The sequence below is a fragment of the Magnolia sinica genome, chromosome 15 (assembly GCF_029962835.1).
Source record: "Magnolia sinica isolate HGM2019 chromosome 15, MsV1, whole genome shotgun sequence".
NCBI lineage: Eukaryota > Viridiplantae > Streptophyta > Magnoliopsida > Magnoliales > Magnoliaceae > Magnolia > Magnolia sinica.
The window spans coordinates 62623576-62637655 of record NC_080587.1 but is presented as its reverse complement, the minus strand read 5'-3'; positions in this window follow the sequence as shown (position 1 = coordinate 62637655).

The window sequence follows — 14080 nt, the reverse complement described above, 5'->3', positions numbered from 1 at the left end:
CCCTAGTTAAGAGAGAGAGAGAGAGGAAAAGAGAGAGAGTGAGAGAGAAGTTGGTGAATCATCTTGAGATTCTTCCCTGTTATTCTGCGTCCCTAAACCATCACTTCTGAATCGTTATTCCGGCGATTCTAAGTTTATTCTTGGGTAAGTCAATCAAACCCTAACCTGTTTGGGAGCTTAGAATAATCTAAGTGTTGATGTAGCTCTTTTTATTCATGCCTTAGGTTATCTAGTCGCCGTTGACGAAGATTTATCGTCTAAATCTGATCTGTTGCGCACTTCCAGGTTTAAGGTGCATACTATATTCGTATAGGTTATAGTTTTCAAGGCTTTCAATGTCGGTTAATGGTTTATTATTGTTATGGGTGCAATTTCACATGCCAAATGCGATGTTTATATTATGTTCCTGATATATATGAGCTATCTTGAGATTTGTGTATTCCTTGTATATGTAGAAAGTATCGTATACGTATGAAATACGAACATGTGTTTGCCATGATTAATTGTCATGTATTCATGCTAGTTCTATGTGTGTCAACTCCTTGACGAAAGGAATTGTCCAAATGTGTGTTATCACCGACATACGTCATGTATGTTGGAATATGTAGTCTAAGTGTTTGTAGAAATGTCTGAATGATCAAGTGTGTAATATATTATCCTATTTATGGGCGTTGAGAAGAGATTCTCAACTATCTTATTGATGTGTATGATTTTCTACATGTAATTTACATTCTTTGTTGTTAAATTCGGGCACTACTTAGGTGTGAATCCATGTTAAGTTAATATTCATCAAATGCTCACATACTGTATGATAGGAATTTTTGGTCCATTACTGTTCTGAATTGTTGGTATGAATATCTGTTATACTTAAATGTGTTTAGGGCTATGAAATAGTCCAGGGAATCGGTAACAAACTTTGAGTTTGTGGCCGAGGTTGTTTTCGCTACGTAGGACGTGTTTGATGAACCCGAGTCGTATTAGGGTACGGCAGTGGTTTGGCCACACGGAGTGTTTACGCACTCTATGTCGTTCAACTCAAAGTGCGTTCGTGCTAATCGAGCTCGTCAAGTAACCCGATTATCCCGATGGATGTGCACCATGTATCGACGTTATTGTTTGAATCTAGGGTACCAAACTTACCAATGCAATCCCGTTAACCATTGTACCTTAATCCGCTAAGACTCATGAGCCAGGCATAGTGGTATGGGACACCGTGGTCAAGCTGTCGGCCTATGCTGGGGTGACGAGCCTCCCCGTAGTGACCAGTGAGCACACCAGACTCGTGAGCCGATTATGGTGGTATGGGACACTATATTCGTACTGTCGACCTACATTGATTGGTGACGAGCCCTTTGTAGTGACCTCGAACATACCTTGATACTGCATTGAGGCGACGAGCCTTAGCGTAGTAACTAAGGTATGATAGACATGCATTGATTGGTGACGAGCCCTTTGCAGCGACCTAGAATTATATGATCGTATGAGATTGTCTAGGACTGACGACCCTAGAATGGATCACCGTTTGGAAATTGATATGAGGAAGGTACCTTAGCTTCCCAATCCTGCTGTATGAAAATGACTAATAATAACTTGGTAATCATATTCATGCACCGCGTTGCATGTGCTTTGGCGTCGTGGGCACTGCGGGAGGTTGTCATGCGTGCCGTAAGATAAAGACGCTGAGGGAGTGCAGGTGAGAGTATGCATCATTTTTACATACATTCTTGCATTAACAAGAGTAATTAGGATGTGTTGATTGTATTGCCTTATCATTACTGCTTGATTGATTTAATAACATGTTAACTCTTACTGTATAGTTCCACCAAGTTGATCACTCACTCCCACATTCTGGGACGGTGTTTCAACACCAACCAGACTCTGTCTTAGATGCAGATGTTGATGTGACCCCTGAGGCAGAGCAAGAGTATGAGGATAACGATGATGCGTTTTCTTTTATGCAGTTCTCAGGTGGGTTCATGTGAGTCGTGTCCTGATCTACGGGGATTCTGAGTTTTCTTTATAATAGATGATTTCATTTTGATACTTATATTCTGAAAACAAACACTTGTAATTATGACCTGGCAGAGCATACATATCTCAGGGACTTACATAGATATACATATATATTTCTTTAAGTCTTCCGCTTGCAGATTTCACCTATCCCTAAATTATGTTTGCAGTTTGGCTTAATCTACTTCATGTTTTATGCACTCATACAGACAACATACATCCATCATTGCATATGTTGCATAAGTGATGTTTTGAAACTCGGGAGCTGAGTTATGCTCGACCCCCGAATTTCAGGGCGTTACATTAACACTTTAATAGTTTTAAATATTATTTTTTAAAACAAATATTTGTAACCATTGATTTTTTTTATTAAAAATAGTTTTATCAAACTTGATGACCGTCGGATGGTTGAAAGCTTGTTGCCCATCCTTTAGGCTTCTTACATGAGATTTATGGGCCAAAGATAAATGCCGATATTACTAAAGGAATTCGGTCAATTTTGTTAAGTAGATAGGCGAGGTGTTAAAGTCACTTGATATACATTAATTTACCATCCTCTGACGGCTTGAGCCTTTAGATAAAGTGGTTATTTGTCATGGTATCAATAATAAAAAGGGCACAAATCTAAGGTGGGATTTTCACCATTCATATATGTATTTTTTTAATTGATTTTTAAAAAATACATAACACTTCTATTTCTTTTCTAAACACTTTATAAGATAACCACCCATGATGCAGTTCGTTAAAAGTTCATAATAGTTTCTTTGTTTAACTATACAATGAGAACCCATAAGAGAGTTGCGAGACTCCATTGCAAATGCAATGTGATAGTCTTATATTAATATGGGTAATGCTTTTAATGTTAATTGATATTTAAAAATTAGATGATTGATATATATATATATATATATATATATATATATAATATATATATATATATATATATATATATATATATATATATAATATTTTATGTTTTATAGTTAAATGATTTGTTAATGAACATTGTTATAACGCTTTGTTCATATTGAATGAAATTTTAATTTTATCAATTTCTTCATATTATTAAATAAAATTTTACTAATAAAATCTTAATATAACTTATTTAATTATTTAAAAAGATAAATTAAAAATAATTTTTTTATTAACATTTGTGTCATCTAGACAATAGATACAATCAGTGATTCAAATATTAGTGTTAATAAATGTATTACACCCTTGAGATATTGCATGAAAAATATCACATGTATGAGGAATGTATTGCTATTTGAGAGAAATATTAGGAAATGATTGGAATTTTCAATAAAACTTTAGGATATGTTTTCAATATCATAACTAGTTTTTATTTTTTATTTTTATTTTTAGGATCCTAAAATATTTATTATTTGACAAAAGTAATATAACTATATTCATATAATTTACAAATCATAAAATACAAGTATGAAAATAAATTCTTCTAACTAATTGAAGAGAAAATGGACTTTCATGAGTTTTTTCAGATTATTTTTAAAATTTTCAATGGGAGAATATATTGTGATGTATTGTTGATATATAAGACAATGAATCGCATGCATCAATGATAAAAAGAAACTTTATAATAATTATTATTTTTACAAAATATTACAATGTATTAATATACCACGATATATTGGCGAACATTGCGATATTTTGTACAATATGGGAGAAGTTAATAACTCCCCCTATATATTTTATCAACCACATGCGATGTTGATAGTATCGACAAGTACTATCGATATTTAAGTTATTGGAATGAAAGAATTACAAAAGAAAATAAAATAAAATAAAAAACAAAAACAAATTTCCATAACTAGAGTGGAACATGCCACGTGAATTTTGATATTCTCAAATGAAGTTTAAGAGATGTTTAACTTCAATGTTAATGCAAACTAATTTTAGGGAATAAGGCTAAACAAGGAGTGATGCAACTGTTGGTCAGGGTGGGATTCGTGTATATTAAATTTTTTTCCTCACATTAGATAAAGTGATTCAATAGATACCTACATTGAGCTACATTGGCCAATGAACTAGTTAGTGAATTTAGGACCTTGAGCCTTCAATATAAGGTTGAAAGGGTGTTTTAAATCATGTATTTGGAGCCACAGTAACAATTCTTATTCTCGTCCATTTTTTAGCTTAATTTTTTTCTTAAATATTTTTTATATTTTAGTATAGTTTATTGAGAGAATTTTATCAGGTATAAAATATTAAAAATATTTTTTATCAATCAATTAAAAATTTTCAAAATATGATATATAGTCATTAATGAATTATTTTCACTTCTAATTGTTTTTTACAATAAAAATAGGATAAATCGCAAGAAATTAAGAGACTCATGATTTTGGAAACTCATGATATTACGATAATATCACTTGATCAATTTTCTTAGAGAGTATTGTAATATTTTCAAAATTCTCAATGATTTTGTTATAATGCTTATGTTCATTACGTTATAGAGATGTTATGAGAAAAAAGAAGGAAAACAAATAGTTTTATTTACATTTTTTCTTTTTTAAGAAACATAATAAGACAATGAAATCAATTTCCTTTATTCACTCAAACAGTAATTTTTTTTTCCAAAGTGAATTGGTGAAAAATAAAATGTTTCTTTCATGTAACATTTTAATGACAAAATTAGGTGGAAAAGAAGTTTTTGTTTGAAAATTACAATCCAAACATTAAAAAATAGAAAAGAAAGTACTTTATTTCACAATCTATCTAGAAAAATTATCAATACAAGGTATTTCATTTCCTCTATGCTTATATCAATTTTACATATGCTTAGAAACATCTTGGAGGATATGAGATCGAGAGATATCTTTGTATTTAGGACATTCACAGCGCATAATGTGCCAGGGTCCATCTCAGTAACTTAGGATCTTCTAATATGCTATGACCCTATCCACAAGCTCACTTTTCCCTATTTGGATAGGCATAGATTGAGGTTGAGTGCTTGGGTCATTTCTAATGTTACTGAATTAAGCTATTCTTACATTAGTTTTTTATAATTTACTAAATTAGGATCTTCTTACATTGGTCTTTTATACTTTACTCCGTCCTCCAATGTCATATGGAGTGCTATCTCTTTTGTTAACCTGTAAGAGCTTGGAGACAAATGCTTGTGCTTTTAGACCCTACTCAGCTGTCATTTGTAACTTTACTTCTGAAGTCCATAGTCAAGAATTGCTTATCTCTATTTTTTCCTCAGAGTCTTCCTAGCCTATGAAGTTCTATGTGAGATCAAGGACCCACCTTTTAAACCACTTTGATGGTCACACTTACATAATTTGTAAAAGAAATCATGGCCTAATTGATAGGATGATAGGTACCCTCTATCATTGGTCCTCCTGCATCATATTTGTATTGAACTAGCTAGTCTTTCCATTAGTTGATCTATTGAATTCTTATTCTCTAGCCTTGCAGGTGGTCTTTTTCTCACTTCTATCTGACACAAGGTACGGGTCCTTTTGCTTTCATTTTCCATTACAAGGTATGTGTTTTTTTTGCCCCTTAGCCCCTAGTCCAAGTATGTGTTTTACCTTTTGTCTCTCTAGCCTGGGGTGTGCGCCTTTCTTTCTACTTTGCTCGTGTAATTCTTGAGCTTTTATTATTATTATTTTTACACGCGTGGGATTTCACCACCTATGGATAAGCTTAGTAATAATTTTTTGTTGATTTTTCAAAATAAATAAATAAAAATAAAATACACACGCGTACGTCATCAACTTTTTTCCCTCTTATTTTAGTTTCATCTAATTCAAATGGGTATAGGAAAAACTTCATTTCTAGCAAGGTATGATGGATGATGTACATATACTTAGAAATTAATTAGAATTTACAAAATCAAATTAAATTGACTAAATTATAGCCCAAATTTAGATGTATCATGAATACAAAATTAAGCTTATTTAATTATCTAACCATGGAAGCAGTAGATAAATTGTCTTAAGTTTAAAAATGAAAAACATCATGGGTCCTAGGCAGATTGTGTCGTGCCTCGTACAATAATTCGGACAGGGGCTCCATGGAGCTCACAGTGATGTATGGGTTTTATCCACACTGTCCATACATTTTTTTTTTCTTATCATCTTAGAATATTAACTCATCAGAAAGATCTAGAGCTCAAGCAGATCATAGGAAGCAACAATGATAATAACACTAAGGGCCTGTTTATTAACGTCGAATTTTTGCACTTAATACGAAATTGGAAAATATTTCATGTTTAATAGTGTTTGTTAACATTGAAGAAGGAAAGCGCTCCACCATTTTATATCGAAATTTTTCTATGATAGAAGTCTAGCATAATGGGGAATCAAGAATGCGCTCCGTAATTATTATTTTTTAAATCCAAAATTGTCCTTTGTGACAAAGATTTTATCCCTTGCATTATACACATCCCAACTTTTAACATGGGGCATTTCTCTGAGCCCACCATGATTTATGTATTAGATCCACTCCGTCTATCAATTTTTTTTTTTATATCATTCTAAAGTAAGATCCAAAAAAAGATGCACATCCAAAGCTCAAGTCAACTACACCACATAAAGTAATGGGACAGGAACGACTACCGTTAAAACCTTCCTGATGTCCACCATGAAGCTTATTTGCATCAAATCTCTTTATAAGGTCACACAGACCTGGATGAAAGAAAAACATAAAAATTAGCTTGACTAGAGCCTTATGTGGCACAAAGAAGTTTTCAATGATAGGCACCCAATTCCCACAATTCCTTGTAGTGTGCCCCACTTAAGTCTTATATTTGTCTCTTTTTTTTTATCTTAATTTCTAAAATAATATGAAAAATTAAATGGACGGTATGGAAAAAATATATATATCATGGTAGGCCCTATAAAGCCCTTAATTGTATATATTTAGGTAGATCTTGGTGGGGTAGTACGCAATCCCCTCTCAGAATTGGGGTGCGAATTATGTGCAAATGTCTTTTGTAGGAAGTTCTTGTGTGCTGGAATCTTAGGTGAAGCCGACCGTTATATTTGTGATAAATCTAATTTGTCCATCCGTGTTTTGAGATCATTTTAGGACTCGAGACAAAAAATGAGGATGATACAAGACTTAAGTAGGCTGCACTAAAGGAAAAGGTGGGTAGGAAAATTCCTATCGTTGAAACTCTCCGAGGTCGACAAGGATGTTTACATGCCATTAATACGGTTCATAATGTCATTCCTAGTTAGATTAACATGATTGAAAACTTTTGTGGCCCCATGAATATTTTAATTATGGCCATCCAATCCTCACATTTTTGGTTCATTTGAGTATTGGATACAGCTAATTTTTAGCACTATGTCGTAAAATGATCTCACAAAATGGATGGATGGGGTAGGTTTCACCCAAACATCACGGTGGGCCTCACCTAGATTTCTAGTGGTGGAATTCATGGTAAAGTCTTTTCCATGAAATCTGGCTCACATTTGAGGCCTACTGTGAGATATGTGACATCCATACTGTCCATCTATATTGAAAGCTTCTTTTAAGGCATGATTCGAAAAATAAATTAGCTTCAAATCTTAGATGGACCTTTGTATAGGAAACAATGGTGATTGACCATTTAAAAATTCTTTTGGACGACAAAAGCTTTGGATCATGTTGATATTTGTGTCATTTATTCAGCTATTTGTAACCTTTTCAATAGGTCGGATGACATATAGGCATTTCAGTGAAATTTATAGAGTTTTTAAAGATAGGGATTCAATGACAATTGTTTCGTACGGGTAAATGTGTCAAATTAATATATTTCAAATATTTCAAACATTAGTTAACAAATAAGTTATTTTAAATTCTTTATTAGTTTTCCCACTTCAGATTTAGATTTCAGATTGCCTCTTACATTTGAAATCTGCCTCAAATCTATCGTGATGTTTACTTGCCATCCCACCTGTTCAAAAGGTCATATTAACCTTGACAAAAGGCAAACACAAATATCACCTTGATCCAAAACTCCTGCAGTTCTTAAGAAGTTTTTAATAGTATTCATTCAATCCCCATCGTCTGGTACACTTGAGCCTCATTTTTGGGTTTATCTTAAAATGCTCAGGAAAAATGAACTGACGGCGTGGATAAAAATCATACATCATCACTGTGGCCCAAAGCGCCCTGGACGAATTATCGTCCATCTGCCTCCCAAGGGTCATCTTTTCAACTGACAAGTGTACAAGGATCCGAAGTCAGGATCTTTCAACCAACTGGGACTTTATTTTGAACTTGAAATCGGATTGCGCTCAGTAAGCTTTTATCGCACTGGGTAAACTCTGTTGGGCTCATCGTGTATCTACGTAGTATATCCACACCGTCCATCCGTTTTTCAAACTCATTTTAGGGGTTGATCTCAAAATTTAATCATATCCAAAGCTCAAGGGGACCACATCACAGGAAAAAGTGGGAATAATAATTTCCACCGTTGAAACCTTGCTAGTATCCATAGTGACGTTTATTTGTCATTAAACATGTACATAAGATCACACAAATATGGATGAACGGACTAAAAAAATATCAGCCTGATCCAAAACTTATATGGCCACTAAAAAATTTTCAACGGTGGTAGACGTTCAATTCACACTATTTCCTGTGGTGTGGTCCACTTGAACTTTAGATATGTTTTATTTTTGGGTTCAAGCCTAAAATTATCTGGTAAAATGGATGGACGGAATGGATAGAATACATAAATCAACGTCAACCCCACAGGGTTTACTCAATACAAAGTCCGCTTGCTTCGAACTTACGCATGACACGTGTATATTCTCCTGCGTATCAATCGTCATACACAGCCGCAGTATCCAACGACTCCCTCATCGACAAACAACGGAAAACACGGCAATCGTTTGCGGGAATTTTGGATAAGCCACCAGCGTGCACGTGCTCCCAAGCCATCTCACGTGACAAGTGCCAAGAATCTACCTCAGCTGTCCAAATAATCAGCCCTTCATGGACGTGGATTGCGTCCCACCCCGGCCGTTTCGAGCCACGAACAGGCAGTTCTGTGGGCAGGCCCACCGTGATGTATCTGTCTATCCAAGCCGTCCATCCCTTCTCTCGTATCATTTTCAGGTACAAGAACAGAAATCAGGCAGCCTCAAGTGGACCACACCAAATAATAAGCTTGGATGGCATTAAATGCGGCCCGGCCTCACCCAAGACAGTGTGGCCTTATGTGGGGCCCACCTTGATTACATATTCTATATCCACACCGTCCATCCATTCTGATAGATTATTTTAGAGCATGAGCCCCAAAATTAAGTAGATCCAATTTCTGGATCTTTACTCTTGCTCAGGTGGCAGACTCTCAGGAGTTTCAACACCCCATCAAGGGTTCGAGCATCCATTAGTGGTGAAATTCCACTAGCGTGAGTGTGCGGGGGGTGTGTGTGTGTGCGCGCGTGGCAAAAAAAAGAAGAAAAAGGGTGGATCCAACTCTCAGGTGGACCGTATTACAGGAAACCGTGGTGATTGAATACCGTACCATTAAAAACTTCCTAATGCCCACCGTAATTTTTGATAATATTTATTTTCCATCCAATCCATTAAAAGGGTCATATAAACCTAGATAAAAAGAGGAAAATAAATATCAGCTTAATTCAAAACTTATATGGTCCATTAATAGTCAATCACAACTGTCGTCTATGGTATGGTCGAACTGAGAATTAGATCTGCTTGGTTTAGGGTTCATGCTAATCTGGCAAAACAGATGGACATATAAAATATGCACATCAAGGTGGGCCCCATGCCCTGATGGTGGGCATCATCACACTGTGATTATTGTGATCCTCCGAGAAGGGCTCCACCATGTGAAGGGTGTGGATTGACACACACGTATGCCAGACGTAAAAACAGTAGGCTGGACCAATCCTTCAAGATGACAAATATACTGAGATTTTGAAAAGATCGAAATAATATCGTGATAAATACATTGCGAGATTTTCAAAATCTAATCAGGATTTTAGATATCTCATTTTTTATTTATATTTTAATCATATAAATAGAAATTTGAAACTAATTTTATTTTACACAAGATTTTCCCGATATTGATGATATCGCTGAGAAAAAATAAAATTTTGAAAATCTCCCGAGTAATGTCTCAGCTGAGAAATTGCCGAGAACGAGATTTGTCGCTATGGATTACATTCCCGTAAAACGGTAACAAACACACAGCAGCGCGCTTCGTTGGGATGGGCAATGCCCGCATGCACTAAAAAATTGTACGTGTGTGCAGATATCTAACTCAATCGAACGGTCAAAATTTCAGGGCCAACAGCGAATAAGTCATACTCCAAAAATCACATTGATTGGACAACCTTAACCTCTGATTAACGGACATTTGTACATTAGATCTAGACCATTAATTAATTTGTAAACCAACTGCCCAGTTAGGGTGTCAGATCAGAACAGTTTTCGCTTCATGATCACACGATTTGAGATGCTTAAGATGATTTATACGTATGCCAGGTAAACAATACCAGGGGTCACGTGTATGAAGCATCACGGTCTGCCGGAGTACTAAAGCTTTTTCTTAATGGAGCGGATTAGGTGCGGCTCCGGCCTCAACCAAGACAGTGCGGCCCTTACCGCGTGGGGCCATCTTGATGTATTTATTCTATATCCACTCCGTCCATCCGTTTTTACAGATCATTTTAGTCATGATACTAACAATAAAGTAGATAAAAACCTAAGGTGGACCATACATTAGTAAATAGTGGTGATTGACCATTAAAACTTTTTGTGGGACAAAAAGTTGTGGATTAAATAGATATTTATTTTTTCCATTATTCCAGGTATTTGTGACTTTATCAACAGGTTGGATGGAAAATAAACATTACAAAAACATTATGGTGGGCCCTAGGAAATTTTTAATTGTGAGACATTCAATCACCACTGTTCCCTAAAGCATGGTCTACCTGAGTTTTTGGATCTGATTTATTTTTTGGGCAGACCTAAAATGATCTTAAAAAAACGTATGGACGGTGTGGATATATAATACACACATCAAGGTAGGCCCCACGGTAAGTGCCGGACCGTCTACAGTGGGGCTGGGCCGCACCTAATCCGTTCCAAAAGGCTAATGGGCCTTCGGAACGTTGCTCTTCCTTCAAGAATCTACGTTCGATGCCAGCAAAAAATGGTGAGAGAGAGAGAGACAGAGAGAGCACATGCATCCATGCCAGCTTTTGGGCAGACTTCATTTTCAAGCCAGATTTTCAGAGATGTAGACCCCCAGATGGGTATATCAATAAGGAAGAGTTGTATGGTACTCTTCCAGACTATGTTGGATCATACTCATTCATGCTTCTACCGTCCATCCTAGCACATACACATATCACAACCATATAATCGTTATTGAGGACTTCGTTTTGGTTACACAACATCACGAGAATTGGAAATGATCTAAGGGTCCTGATCATTGATCATCTGCCGCGACATGGATAGATCATGCTCATTGATGAGATCATGAGGGGACAGCAGTATGGACGGCTTGGATTGAATGAATATAAGACATGTGGATGGTGGCGGGTACGTGCATGAACATCATCCATCATGCTCTGTCGGATTACTATATAGTCCATTGATATCCATTTACATGTGTACATGATTATAAAAACATACCACTCACCAACCCTCCAGCATCTCATCTTTAGACTTTTTCCCACTCATGTCTACAGACAACCACCTTTGTTTCTAGCTTTCGATACAAATGCATACAAGAAAAAGGTTGGGATGGTCTGGCCCACCTTAAATATCTGCAACACCCATCCCCTCGCTTGCTTCCAACTTTCAAGACAGACCCACGTAATTAAAGGTTGAGAGTGCTGGGTCCCACCTTGGATATCAACATGGGGAGCGGATTAGGTGCGGCCCTACCCCACCCTAGACAGTTCGGCTCTTACTGTGGGGCCCACCTTGATGTATGTATTTTATATCCGTGTGCCGTCCATCTGATTTTCAAGATTGTTTTAGCGTATGAAACGGAAATTGAAATAGATCCAAATCTCAATTGGACCACACCATAGGAAACAATAGTGATTGACCATTAAAAACTTCTTATGTGCCACAAATTTTTTGGATCAAGCTGATATTTGTTTTTTCCCTTCATCTACGTTTATGTGATCTTATCAAAAGGTTGGATGGAAAATAAACACTATGAAAACATTACAGTGGGCCCTAGTTAATTTTTAATGGTGGGTCGTTCAATCACCGCTGTTTCCTATTGCATGGTCCACCTAAGATTTGGATCTGCTTCATTTTTGGTCTCATGCCTAAAATGATCTTCCAAAATGGATGGACAGAACGGATATATATAATACATGAATCAAGTTTGGCCCCACGATAAGGGACACACCGTCTTGGGTGAGGCCGGGGCCGCATCTAATCCGCTCGTACACAACACCCATCTCCTCACTTGTCTGTAACTTTCAATTCAAACACGGGGATGACGGGAGATGTAGGTGTCAATCGGGGCCATTCATATGGTGGGCCCTATCATGGATGACTTGCGTTTGAAAAATTATGCCTACTAGACAATCTCATACGTCAGTTTGATTCAATTTCATGTGCTGAATTTGTGACCATTAAATATTCGCATGTTATACTGTTGATTGAAGTCCACTTAATAGACGGCTAGGATTGCGCAATCTACTTGTTGTTTAGATCATTTGCCATTTGAAGTATGGAAAAGTAGTTGGATGGCCCTGATCGAGACGTATCCTTGACACGTGTATGGCGGAGAGATGACAAAACCAGCCAACCTACAGTTTGCTGATGCACCAGCTTATCTTATTCGCTGGATCCATGCTTTGGTGATCCAAACCGTTGATACGATAGCCCTGTTGAAAATAGATATCTTCAATATATATTTTGGGCTGCTCGATTGGTTGAGGCCCGCTCGACTTGAAGTCCAGCGAGCTTGTTTTTTGGGTGTTGGTGATGCTCGACCAGTCGAGGGTTAGGCTCGACTGGTCGAGCGGGTTGCTCGACCAGTTAAGACCCTCCTTTGACTAATCGAGGGTTACGCAGATCCTGCACAGACTGCGTGAATTTTAAGGTAGTTTTCGGACTTTTTCAAAGGAGGTGCGTAAGTGGAGTTTCCTAAACTATAAATATGGGTCTCAATGGCCATTTTAAAGTATTCTAATGCTTTGTAAAGGGGTTCCAAAGGTTCTTAAAAGAGTTTTAGATTTTTTAAAGGGTGTAGCAAGGATGATATTCGAGGTTGTTCGAATCGGGTAAGTCCTTACTCTTTGTAATTGATGCTTTCATAGTGGAATTTTGTCGCTTTGTGCCGTGATTTTTTCCCAAAAGGGTTTTCCACGTTAAATTTGTGTGTTCTCTTGTATTTGCTTAGTGCCATTGGATTGCTATTCTAGATCTAGATCAGTGTGATTCTGCAGCACAAATTCCCAACAAGGCCTTACTTTTAATGCATTATTGGTCGTAAACAACAAGGGTTGGAAGATTGTAACCGTTCAATTTTGGCCTTTTTACCCCTGAATTTGGACTCTCTCTCTCTACCCTCTATTTGCTAGATACCGTATCAATGGGTGGGATCCTCCACTCTAGAAGGCTTGTGGGCCCATCGATTGGTGAAACTAGCAGATCGATGGTCTGGTCATCAAACCTTGGCCCCATGTGTCAGTATCATTACAGTACACCTCTCCTAATGAAGGGGCTGTAACGGGTGGGACACACTTTGGGGATGCTTGCTCCTGGTATTGGGATGCAAAATTTGTGGTGACCCCAACACCACCTAGCTACGTTATATCAGGATTCTGTGGGCCCATCGTGGATGTATATGTTTTATCAAAGTCGTCCATTTTTTTTTCCAACTCATTTTAGGGCATGACCCAAAATTGAAACATATCCAAAACTCAAGTGGCCACATCAGATGAAACACCAATCATTGAAAACTTCTTTAGGGCCACGAAAGTTCTATAACAAGCTAATATCTGTGTTTTCTTTCATTCAGATTTGTGTGATTTTATGAACAAATTAGATGACAAATAAATATAACTTGAGCTCTAAGAAGGTTTTAATGGTGAGCATAATTATC